The following is an 11,244-nucleotide window of genomic DNA, read 5'->3' on the forward strand; positions in this document are numbered from 1 at the left end:
GGCCACCTTGGATGTGACACCAATAACTTGCTACAGCCCATTAAAACTCACAGGAAATTCAGAGTCACTAAAGATGAATCAAAAGGCCACAGAGACCTAGAAACACAAAGATAATTGTTAGTTCCTCCCACCCAAAGTTAGTCACTCTTCCGTGACAATTGCCTGGACTTTGCGAACATCAAAGAATGAAGTCGCTGTAAATCAGGGCCTAAAGATGAACTAATACCCTGCAGACAATATTAAGCTCACAGGAAAACTGATGTAGACACGATACAATACTTTAAGTCTGATGCTTTATTTATAAGAAAAATTTCTAGTATGTCCTTTGTTCTTACTAAAAATGTTCTCTGAAAGGGCAATTTATATCTCAAAACAAATGTAGAGCTGCGAGGGACATTACAGATTATCCAATCTAGTCAACTAATTTTACATATGAGTAAATTAAGTCCTGGGCCTGCTAAGGGACTTAAATACTTTCATGGGCAATTCATAGGTAAGTAAGAAAGCATTTACTAAGTTGAATGACGACCATTTTGGGTTTTTTTTATACTGCATCAGGATGCCACCTGTGAATGAACTAATATAGGAAAGCGAGAACTTCTCTGGGCTCAATTCATGTATTTCTAGCAGTACTGTTCTAAATTTGGAACACTGTGATATGTAAAATAAAGTCCCTCCTCTCACATAGTTTACGCAGAAAAGAAGCACCAGTATAGTACCTACTATGTGCTAGGCACTATTTTAGATGCTTTATGTATTACAATTCACTTAATTGTCACCGTAAAAACAGCGATAAAATAAACATTTTCAGTTTAAAGGAAATCGAGTGAAAGAAAGGGGAAAAGTACAATAGTCTTCCCTTTTCTTTAGGGAGTATCTTTCAAGCCTCCCAGTGGAAGCCAGGAATTGTGGATAGTAGAATACCATATATACACTGTGTTTTTAAATTTGATAACAAAGAGGGCTACTAAGTGACTAATAGGCTGGTAGCATTTACGACATGGATATGCCGGACACAGAGATGATTCATCGACTGGGCTGGACGGAGCAGGAGGGCATGAGATTTCATCACTACTCAGAAAGGCAAGCAATTTAAAACTTATGAATTGTTTATTCATGAATTTTCCATTTAATATTTTTAGACTGTGGTTGACTGCAGATAACTGAAACCGAGTAAAGCAAGAGCTTAGATAAGGGGGACTACTGTAATTCTAACAAAAAAGTTCAATGAGTTCCCTCAAGAGAATAATACTAAATGGTTATGTAGCAGGACGAGCCACAGACAAAACTCCTCAGAAACTGAGTTAAAAAAGGAAGGGGTTTATTTGGCCAGGGGCATCAGCAAGACTCCTGTCTCAAGAGCCGAGCTCCCGGAGTGAGCAAATCCTGTCCCTTTTAAGCACTCACAACACTAAGGGGGTGAGTGTGAGAGGGTCATGATCAATTGAGCAAGCAGGGGGTAACGTGACTGGGGGCTGCATGCACTGGTAATTAGATCAGAACAAAACAGGATGGAGGTTCACAGTGCTTTTCTATACAATGTCTATAATCTATAGATAACATCACCGATTAGGTCAGGGGTCGATCTTTAACTACCAGGCCCAGGGTGTGGCGCCAGGCTGTCTGCTTGTGGATTTCATTTCTGCCTTTTAGTTTTTACTTTTTCTTTCTTTGGAGGCAGAAATTGGGCATAAGACAATATGAGAGGTGGTCTCCTCCCTTATTCCCCTTCTTTGAGACGCTCACTCAATAGTGGGAGTTTTCACTTTGATTTTTACTACCCATGTCTTCTTGCAAGACAGATCAATGATGATTCATATGGTACACTTGTACTGAAGCATTTTGGTGAACTAAGGTAGCGATGAAGCTTTTTATCATTTGAAGACGTACAGGTAGGAAACAAGGGAGCAGTAAGCAGGTTCCTATTACTATTATAACTGTTATTATAAGAATTTTAAATCCTCCTAGCACTGGGAACCATTTTCTAAACATGGTCCCAGGATCAAATCCATGTGACACTTGCACGGACACATGTGCCAGTTTTGTCATATCTCTAACTATGTCTTCAACGACTTGCCTTTGATTATCTATGTGTAGGCAGCAATTAGTAAGGTTAAATTTCCTACAGACCTCTCCTTCAGCTGCTAGCAAGTAGTCGAGAGCTAATTTATTTTGGTAGATAACATTTCTCATCTGAGTCTCTTGCCAGGCCAGAAGAGTCAAGGCTCTGCTGGTTTTATTAGTGATTATTTTTAAGACAGCTTATAACCGTATGATTCAGTTGATCATGCGAATGGGCTCCGGTATCCTTACGAGCCGTCTTGTGCCTTAGTAACAGGCCTATAATATTGTATGATTCTCTCAGGGGGGCATTTATCATTTTTTCAATTTTTTATAGCTATGCTTCTCTTTTCATGGGAAGCATAGACAGGGAAGCTCAGGAGTTCGCCTGTTTTTATGCGCAGTAGGAAGAAAGATGGTTTTAATAGTGCCAATAACACAACTACTTGTCCACTGGTCAGGCAGCTTAGCATAGGCTCTGTGTCCACATATCCAGCATAGCCCAGTAGGGGCCGTCCAGTCCCGGTGGGATTCTGGGTGGGCCTAAATGGTCTGCAACTTTGCAAATTTACTGAATGGATTTTTCTGTGTATGGTTTGAACTCCACTATGTAGTCTTTTTACAGGAAGGGTGAAGTCCTTCTCCACTCTTGCTATACAGTATTGTCTAATAATTGAGGCTTTTAGGACCTAGAAATGATCGGGGTGAATCTTTTGGCCCAGAAATTCATCAGGAACTAATTCTCGGGCTTCCCATGACCATTGATCTTCTGTTACAGTTCCTCCACATATATAACATGAAGTGACATTGAGAGACTGGGCTACATGCTCGGCTAATTGCAAAAACAAATTTATTGTTTTTCATGGAATTTCTGGTACTGGCACTTTTAGTTTATCATAGAAGGTTTGAAATACTGGCTCAGGAGAGCGTTTATAAACTTTTTTCTCAAACCATGATAATTACTTGAAGATCCAGTCTAGCTCCATCAATTTTTAGGGTGACACGTTCCTCTTTTATTCCAGTGAGGATCAAGGAGATTGGTTGTTACTAGCTCTAAGGGGTTACATTGTCCCTTAGTATAGGAAGGGCCATTTTTTCCTTTCTGAAGGTGGACTGGATCCTTTTCATTTTTTTTTTTTAATCCAAGTAGCCTAAATGATACTAGACTAGTATTTACATTTATGTCTACACAGTGCTAATTTATGACAGATGTACTTATTTTCTGCCATATAGCCTCTTTTCTAATTAAGAGAACTACACCTTATTCCTAACTTATTACTATTAATGACAGCACAGGCATCAAATTTTAAGGTGACTTGCTTGGGCACCCCCCCTTTTTTTTTCTGTTTTGCCTTACACTTTACTCATATCATTTGTGAGTCTTTACTAGTCTTCAGTTCTTAATCTTATTTTAAAAACTGTGGTCATGGGAGGCTCAGATGGGTCATAACGCACATCAGGTTGGTCATTTCCTGGGCTACATACCTTGTATAGAATAACATTATACAAACAAGTTCTTTTTAGAGTTCCAGTATACTCAAAATAACTGTAAAATAATAGGACCATAGTAACCTTTTTCCTACCTCTGTGACTTGATGTATACACTGGGAACAGCCCTCAGTCTGAGGAAAGTCAGCTGAAGCCCTTACTATACAAGTCCAAATTTTAAGGAAAATGAGTCCTGCGATGAGTTTCCTCATGCTTCAGTTGTGTGTAGACCAGTCAGCTTCCAGGTGTGACTGGAGCAGGGCTTGTCATCTTCTTCAGAGTCACTTTGCAGGGGTTGATGGAGCTGCTCCCATCCATGTACTGCTTATAGTCTACTGATGTTTAAGGATGGTCTTGGAGATCGGGCCTTCTAGAACAAACTGAGTCCAACACCTCTACACACTTAAGTTTAACTGGGCCCTTTGATACTGGGAACAAGGTGGCGGGGTTTAGGGTGTTGCAAACTTCAATGGTTACGTGGGGATTTTCACATAGCACGCTTTGGTACTTGGTTAATCTAGCATTTGTTAACCAATGATGTCTTCTGGTATTTATTAAAGTTACCACAGCATGGGGGGCCTTTATATTCAGGTTTTCCCTAAGGGTTAGTTTATCTGCTTCTTGTGCTAACAGGGCTGTTGCTGCTAGGGCCCTTGGACCTGGGGGCCAGCCTTTGGAAACCCTGTCTAGTTGTTTTGAGAGAGAGGCCCCTACAGTCTGGGTTGAAACTCAAACTGCAATTTTTTTTTCTCTTTCTGACATACAGAGTTGGTATGGGTCTTAGAGATTTTGATTCTGCCATTCTTTCTCTAATAATACTCAGCTTTTACAAATATACCCCTTTTCGAACAAATCACCAATCGTTTTAAAGTTTGTGACGCTGTTAATAGCAAAAATTCACTCATTTGTCAAAAGTACATTTTATTCGTCACATTAGCTGACATATGTATGACACATTTCAAAGAACCTAGGATGGTGGAGGTAGAGGAAATCTCTTATTGTTTCATTGTAGTGAGTTATTCTCTACCTAGAAATAAAGAGGTTGTCTAGGACTTTCTGTGTCTTTTCTCCAAACACCAAAAGATGTTTACCAATCATTCTAAAACCACATATGTATATTATTTTCTTACTTAAAAGCATGAGCAGAATTGAAAACGAAAGCATAACTAAGATTGTAAACAGTTCTCTACAGTTCCAACAACAACAAATGAAATACAAGTTCTTTTTCTCACCTTTCAGCTTTCAAAAGTAAAGGACAGATTTACTAAATAGCCATCATACTCTTCAGGCCCAGTGTAACCCTCAGTGCTGGTTAATTAAAAACAAAATAGTATTTTCAGAAGGTGCTTGTGTAAACTAAATTTATTAGTAAAAATTATATGACTACCATATGAAGTTTATGTGCAGGTTTCATACACATTTTATATGTGTATATATATATTTCAATTAATGTTTTTAAAAAGTTTAAAGATGATGTTTGAGGAAATGCTAAAATTTCTACAACACTAGTGCTGCAGGGAATAAAATATTTTTGAAAAGATTTGAGCACTCTATGAATTCTAAATGAAATAATAGATTCTTTTGTCAATATAGTTATGTAAGGTAATTAGGGGTCTTGACAGTAGACTCCTCATGTACTCTAAATTCAGCTTTCAGACTGATAATCAGATGAAACTATTATTGCCAATATACTTGTTTTTTTGCAGTTATTATTTTGGAGGAAAGAAATACTCTGAAGAAAGTCCAAATAAAAGCTCATATAACTGGGAATGAGCTCCATCAATGTGTTCATCAAGCAATAGTACTCTGCCACCGAAAATGGGCCCTCTCCTGTATCCTTCCTCATTGCTAATTTTTATACATCATTTACCATTTGTCTCATCTAATTTTGTGAGACAGAGTTAATTCTGAAAATCAAGATCATAACAACATAACATCATAACAACAGTTTAAACATTTTAAATGTATTTCCTTCATCCCAACACTTTCAGAAATGTAAACATATTAAAGCAGAAAAAGTAAGAATCAGGTCAGTCAGTTCTCTCTGCATTGACCTCCAGGTGTGATTACAACCACATTTCTCTTTCTCTCTCACTGTGCTCTAGGTGTTTTTTCCTTGCAAACACATTTGAAGTTCTTTTTTGTTGTTGTTTACTACCTTGTTTCTCTTTTGCCATTTCCTATTTCTTTCTCCTATTTTTCTAGAAAGTTAAATATTTCACTCTCTTTTATCTGCACTATCTTTCTTGGACAATTCATGAAATTTCATACTTCCAACTTAACAAAAATAAAGGAAAATTTAAGGCTTAGAACAAGGACTTATTGCACAATGGATATGCAAATGTGCATGTCCCACAATGGGATGCAAATGTTTCACGAATACATTAGTCAACAAGCTCCATTCACAGATATTTTTTCAACAGTCCTCACATCTTCCTGCTAAGATAGGGCTCCAGAATATTATTCATTCCTAGCAGCCACCTCTGTCCACAGAAATATGGGAAGCAGCTTTGATGATCTTTCACGTGGATTGTCCTCCAAATTCCATTTTTCTAATTATTTTGGGTAATGTGGCCTTCAGGTCTCCCCAGAGCATAATACACCTCAAGAGGATATGGTCTCATTCAATATGGACTTTGTTGTAACTTTTCAGTGTTTCGAGCATAATGGTATTGCCTTTTAATTTTCTCAATTCTTCTTTAGCTGTAACTATTTTAATAAATTATCACGTTTCTACTCTCCTCCCCTTGTGATGCACCCTTTCTCCTCAGCTTTTACCCAGTTTTTAAATTTGTTGATCCATTAACCAAGTATTTAACTGTTTTCAGTTGCCATTATAAACTTATCGATATAATATTTGCTGCTACAATTTCTAACTTATCATTTCCATTGTCACCATTAAAGACTTGTTTGTGCTAAGATAAATCACCTTTCTATATCAATGACTTAAATAAATCTATATATTTGGCCTTACTTGTTTTCAATGTCTTATGTCTATATTTTCATCAGTCTCTTAGATCTTTTAATTTTCTTTAATTTTGGGAGAAAAAAGTGTGTTCCCAACCAGTTGAGTTTCTTCTTTGTGAGTTACCTTCATGTACTTATGTGCTTTGCTTTTAGCTCATGTTTTTCTTTTTTTTATTTCTCAAGAATATAATATATTGTTATTACCTATAGTTGCCATGTTGTACTATAGATCTCCTGAACTTATATTCCTCCTAACTGAAATTTTCTATTCTTTGTTCAACATCTCCCCAACCTCCTCCCTCAACTCCTGTTAACCACTATTCTACTCTCCACTTCTGTGAGTTTAACTTTTTTAGATTCTACATATGAGTGAGATCATGATGTATTTGTTGTTCTGTTCCTGGTTTATTTCACCTATGTTCTTTGGGTTCATCCATATTATTGTAAATGAATGCATATTATTACCTGCTGCATGTTTTCTATTGTATGTTCTTTTGTCAACTCAATCTCATCATGTCTAAATGTGAATTCATCTTCCCTAAAACCAGTTGACACAGGTTGCTCCTTCATTTCTGTGGTAGACACTATCATTTTAATACCTTCCTTTGGCTTAAAGCATCATTTGCCAATATCACTCATTTGGCAAGAGATTCTCTTCTGAATCATAGCATATCCTTACTGGTATTGAACATTTATCTAGCACTAATTGCAGCCTGCAATGGTCAAATAAAATAATTACATTCACAGAGAGTTTTGATATTAAGCACTATGCGAAGATACTACATGGTTATGAATGTACTTAACTTTTAAGACATTATCCATCTATGTCATGCTTCTCCAGTTAGCATATTAGTTATCTGAAGGCAGAAGTGTGTCTTTAAAATTTCTAATTTATTACTACACACAAGCATCCATAAATATTGGTCGATTGAAAATAATTTGACCTAGAGAGTTAGGGGAAATAAAGATAACTTTTATTTTTGAGAAATATTTTTTATTCAAATGGTAAATATACCATTTGGTTTTTAAATTGCAGCTTTCTTTTGTCTACTAGATGATCTCTAAACAATTACTTTTAGACAATCCTGTGGTTAATGAATATAAATAGGTATTAATTTTTATGCTACCTATTCCCCTCAGGATTTAATCTCTTGGATCATTTTATTGGTGGGACCTTGCTGTTTATTTCTAGTAATTAAATTAACAACATTTTCTTTAGTTGAATTCAATATAGAAACACATTATATGGGATAATTCACAACAGTAATTTGCATGAAGGGACTGCTATTGTAATTCTTAAAGTAGTACAAAGAATCACTTAATGAAAAAATTATATGTGCTAGAATATCAAAGAAAGTACTTTCTACATAATAAACTAGGAATTTACCATAAGAAAAAGTAAAGTGTTATTATTGGTAAAGAAAAAGAACGAATATTAAGTAAACCTGATGGTAGAATTAAGAAAACATTGGGTTTTATTTGGTCATTTCACAATTCATGTTTTAGGAAAAAAAAGTTTTAAAATTATGTTTTTAAGGCTGTCAATGGTTTATTTACTCTTGGAATTTGCACACATTAATCCTAAACCTTAGGAATTTGTGATGAGGCATTAAAAAGGAACACTAAAAAACAATTAATTCCCTCCTTTATAAATTAGCTGCTTGTACAAGGCACAATAATTATTAGCACATGCACTGAACTAACTGACCTAGAGATTATGTCTATGCATTGTAGAAGAAATGGCTACTTTATTTTTCTATTATAGCAATGAAGAAGTCCAGTAATGATCAACTTATAAAAGAATGATTTATAGTTCTCAGAGTTCCTCTGTGTCTAAGAAAGACATGTATGCGGCATAGTGGCTAAAGAACTGAGTAGGGACTGCAATGCTGGTTGGCAGGATTCCAACCCTGTACTTCCACTAGTTAGGACAAAGGTAATGTCTGAATCATGTAGAACACTTGCAAAGAAATAATAATAAACCATCATTTGAGTGTCACCTTACAGACTTCACACTGTTTTGACATATGTGATCTCTTCTGAGTCACCCTGTGAACAGCTGGTATCACTATGTCCAGTATAAAATTGATAAAAATATGTCTTATGGAGGTAAGATAATTTTTCCAAGGTCACACAGGTAGTAGGTGGAAATGTCAATATTAATAACTAGTGACTATAAATTTCATGTTCTTTCTAAAATAACAAGCTGCTTCCTAAGGTACTTGGGTACACACTCAGCAGGGATCATTCATATTTTCTTGATCCAGCTACCCAAGTTGTTTCTATTATTCATCGCTTGCTGTGGCTCCTCTGCAGTTTGCATATTTTACCTAATCAGACTATTAGATTATGCAGTGATTTGCACCAATGGCTCTTTGCCATTCTTCTTCATGTCAGCACCCCAGTCATTCAGTATCTTTGATTGCCTTACTTCGATCTTGTTTACTTCTAATTAGATTGATATTAACAGTTTAAGCAATTATCTTGAGGATAGTGTCAATCTTTTTTTTTTTTTTAGTTTTACACAGCTAACAACAACATTGACTGATGACACGAAATGTATTTGGCATCTAAAACTGCTATTCTCATTTGACATCAGACACCAAAAATTTCACTTACATAGGTTTTGACACTATTAATTTATGATCTTAGAATAAAAATGTTGTAGTCATAAATGATTTGGGCAATGTATTCTGTAGCTTCTGAGGAGATTTTGAGTCACGTTTAACCAACTGCAATGTTATCTTATTGATTTTACTCTTGCATTGTGTCTGTTTAATATCATAGTCTTTTATATTTAGTGGTGTTATATTTTAATTTAACTAACTCATTCGATATTAGTTTTCATATAAAATGAACTTATCTTGAGTTATTAAATGCACTTTGATGTTTTGTGGTAGATATTCTGAATACTAACATCATTCTATTGGTAAAATCCTGTATGCATGTTTAAGGGGGCCCTCTCATTCCTGTAAACAAATAGCACCTTAAAATTTTAAACTTGAATCACTTAATGGTTACATACATTTATTCATAAAAGTTGATTTTTAAAAGAATTTTAATTAAGAATATCTTATTTAAAATGTCTTACTTTTAATTAAGAATATTTTGAGGCCAGGCGCGGTGGCTCATATCTGTAATCCCAGCACTTTAGGAAGCTGAGGTGGGCAGATCACCTCCTGAGGTCAGGAGTTTGAGACCAACCTGGACAACATGGAAGAATCCTCGTCTCTACTAAAAACACAAAAATTAGCTGGGCATGGTGGCGGGTACCTGTAATCCCAGCTACTCAGGAGGCTGAGGTAGGAGAATCGCTTGAACCCTGGAGGTGGAGGTTACAGTGAGTCAAGATCGTGCCACTGCACTCCAGCCTGGGTGACAGAGTGAGACTCTATCTCGGAAAAAAATAAAAATAAAAAAATTTAAAAAAAGATTTTTAGATGACTTTATTTTCACTTTTTATTGTTGCATTATTGGTTGGCCTAAATATATTTCCAAACTTCAGAAACATAATACTTCATCACAGCCATTGGTCTTCCCCAGAGACCTATGACATTGCTAGAAAATCATGTACTTTAACTTTTTAAATCTGCAGCTTAAAAAACTAAGTCATGGGAATAGATTTACCTTTTTGTTTATTGCTTATTTCTTCTATTGCCAAACATGAAATATCCATATCATCCACTTCTGTTAGGAGGTGTTTTGTGTGTTGAAAAAGAAGTAGAATATGAAGTCCTAAAATTATACTATTAATGGAGAAATTATGATTATAAGGAAAAAGAGTTGATTAATAAGGATTGCTCACCAGCCAACTTGCTTTACCACGTATCTTACTGCAAATCTTCTGTGTAAGCTCTTTTGCTTAGATGGAAGGCAAAAGTAGCATGATGGAACAACATAGATGGGTTAGGAAAGATAATGGGGAAAGAAATGTTGTTAAAGCCAATCAGCTCACTCAAAAGATCTCTGGAAAAGAGGGGCAAGAAACATCAAGCAGATTTTAATACCTTTTAGGGAAGACATTAGGGGGAAAAAGCTATAGGAACAGCAGCCTCAGTGGAGCAACTGTGGAAAGATTACAGAACTCAGAATGAGCAGAATTCTTCTTATCCAGCAGTGTGACATTGATCCAGAAAATTAACTTTTATGACCCTGTTTCTAATTACTAATAAGTAGATGATACCACATACAAAATTTATGAAGATTAAATGAGCTACTGCATATGCAAGTGATCTATAACCTATAAAGCACTATGAAGCTATAATATGCTATTACTACCAGGATGACAGCATTTGCTAATAAAGAATTAACAGTAAACTTTAACAAGAACTTTAGTATAAAATGAGAAAAGACACATCAAATCAATTAATATGGTAATAATAACTGATAAGAAGAATAGATTGTTCTTTAGATATAAGACGTTGACAACAATAAGATGATGATGTAGACAATTATGAGCTTGGAATTTTACCAAGAAATCATTAATGTGATCTGAACTTGGTTAATAACCATGATTTTGGACTTGTAAAATAATATTTTCAATCGAGACCATTCTGGCTAACACGGTGAAACCCCGTCTCTACTAAAAAATACAAAAACTAGCCGGGCGAGGTGGCGGGCCCCGCCTGTAGTCCCAGCTACTTGGGAGGCTGAGGCAGGAGAATGGCGTGAACCCGGGTGGCGGAGCTTGCAGTGAGCTGAGATCCGGCCACTGCACTCCAGCCTGGG

At 36.0% G+C, this 11,244-nt stretch overlaps 1 pseudogene; it reads right to left on the reverse strand.

Annotated features, from left to right (window-relative positions):
* LOC105524942 overlaps positions 1-7,086 on the reverse strand; it is a 107,623-nt pseudogene extending 100,537 nt beyond the window's left edge.
* Between the last annotated feature and the right edge of the window lie 4,158 nt (positions 7,087-11,244).

This window comes from Colobus angolensis, unplaced genomic scaffold (assembly GCF_000951035.1).
Source record: "Colobus angolensis palliatus isolate OR3802 unplaced genomic scaffold, Cang.pa_1.0 Scaffold51, whole genome shotgun sequence".
In the NCBI taxonomy this organism is placed as follows: domain Eukaryota; kingdom Metazoa; phylum Chordata; class Mammalia; order Primates; family Cercopithecidae; genus Colobus; species Colobus angolensis.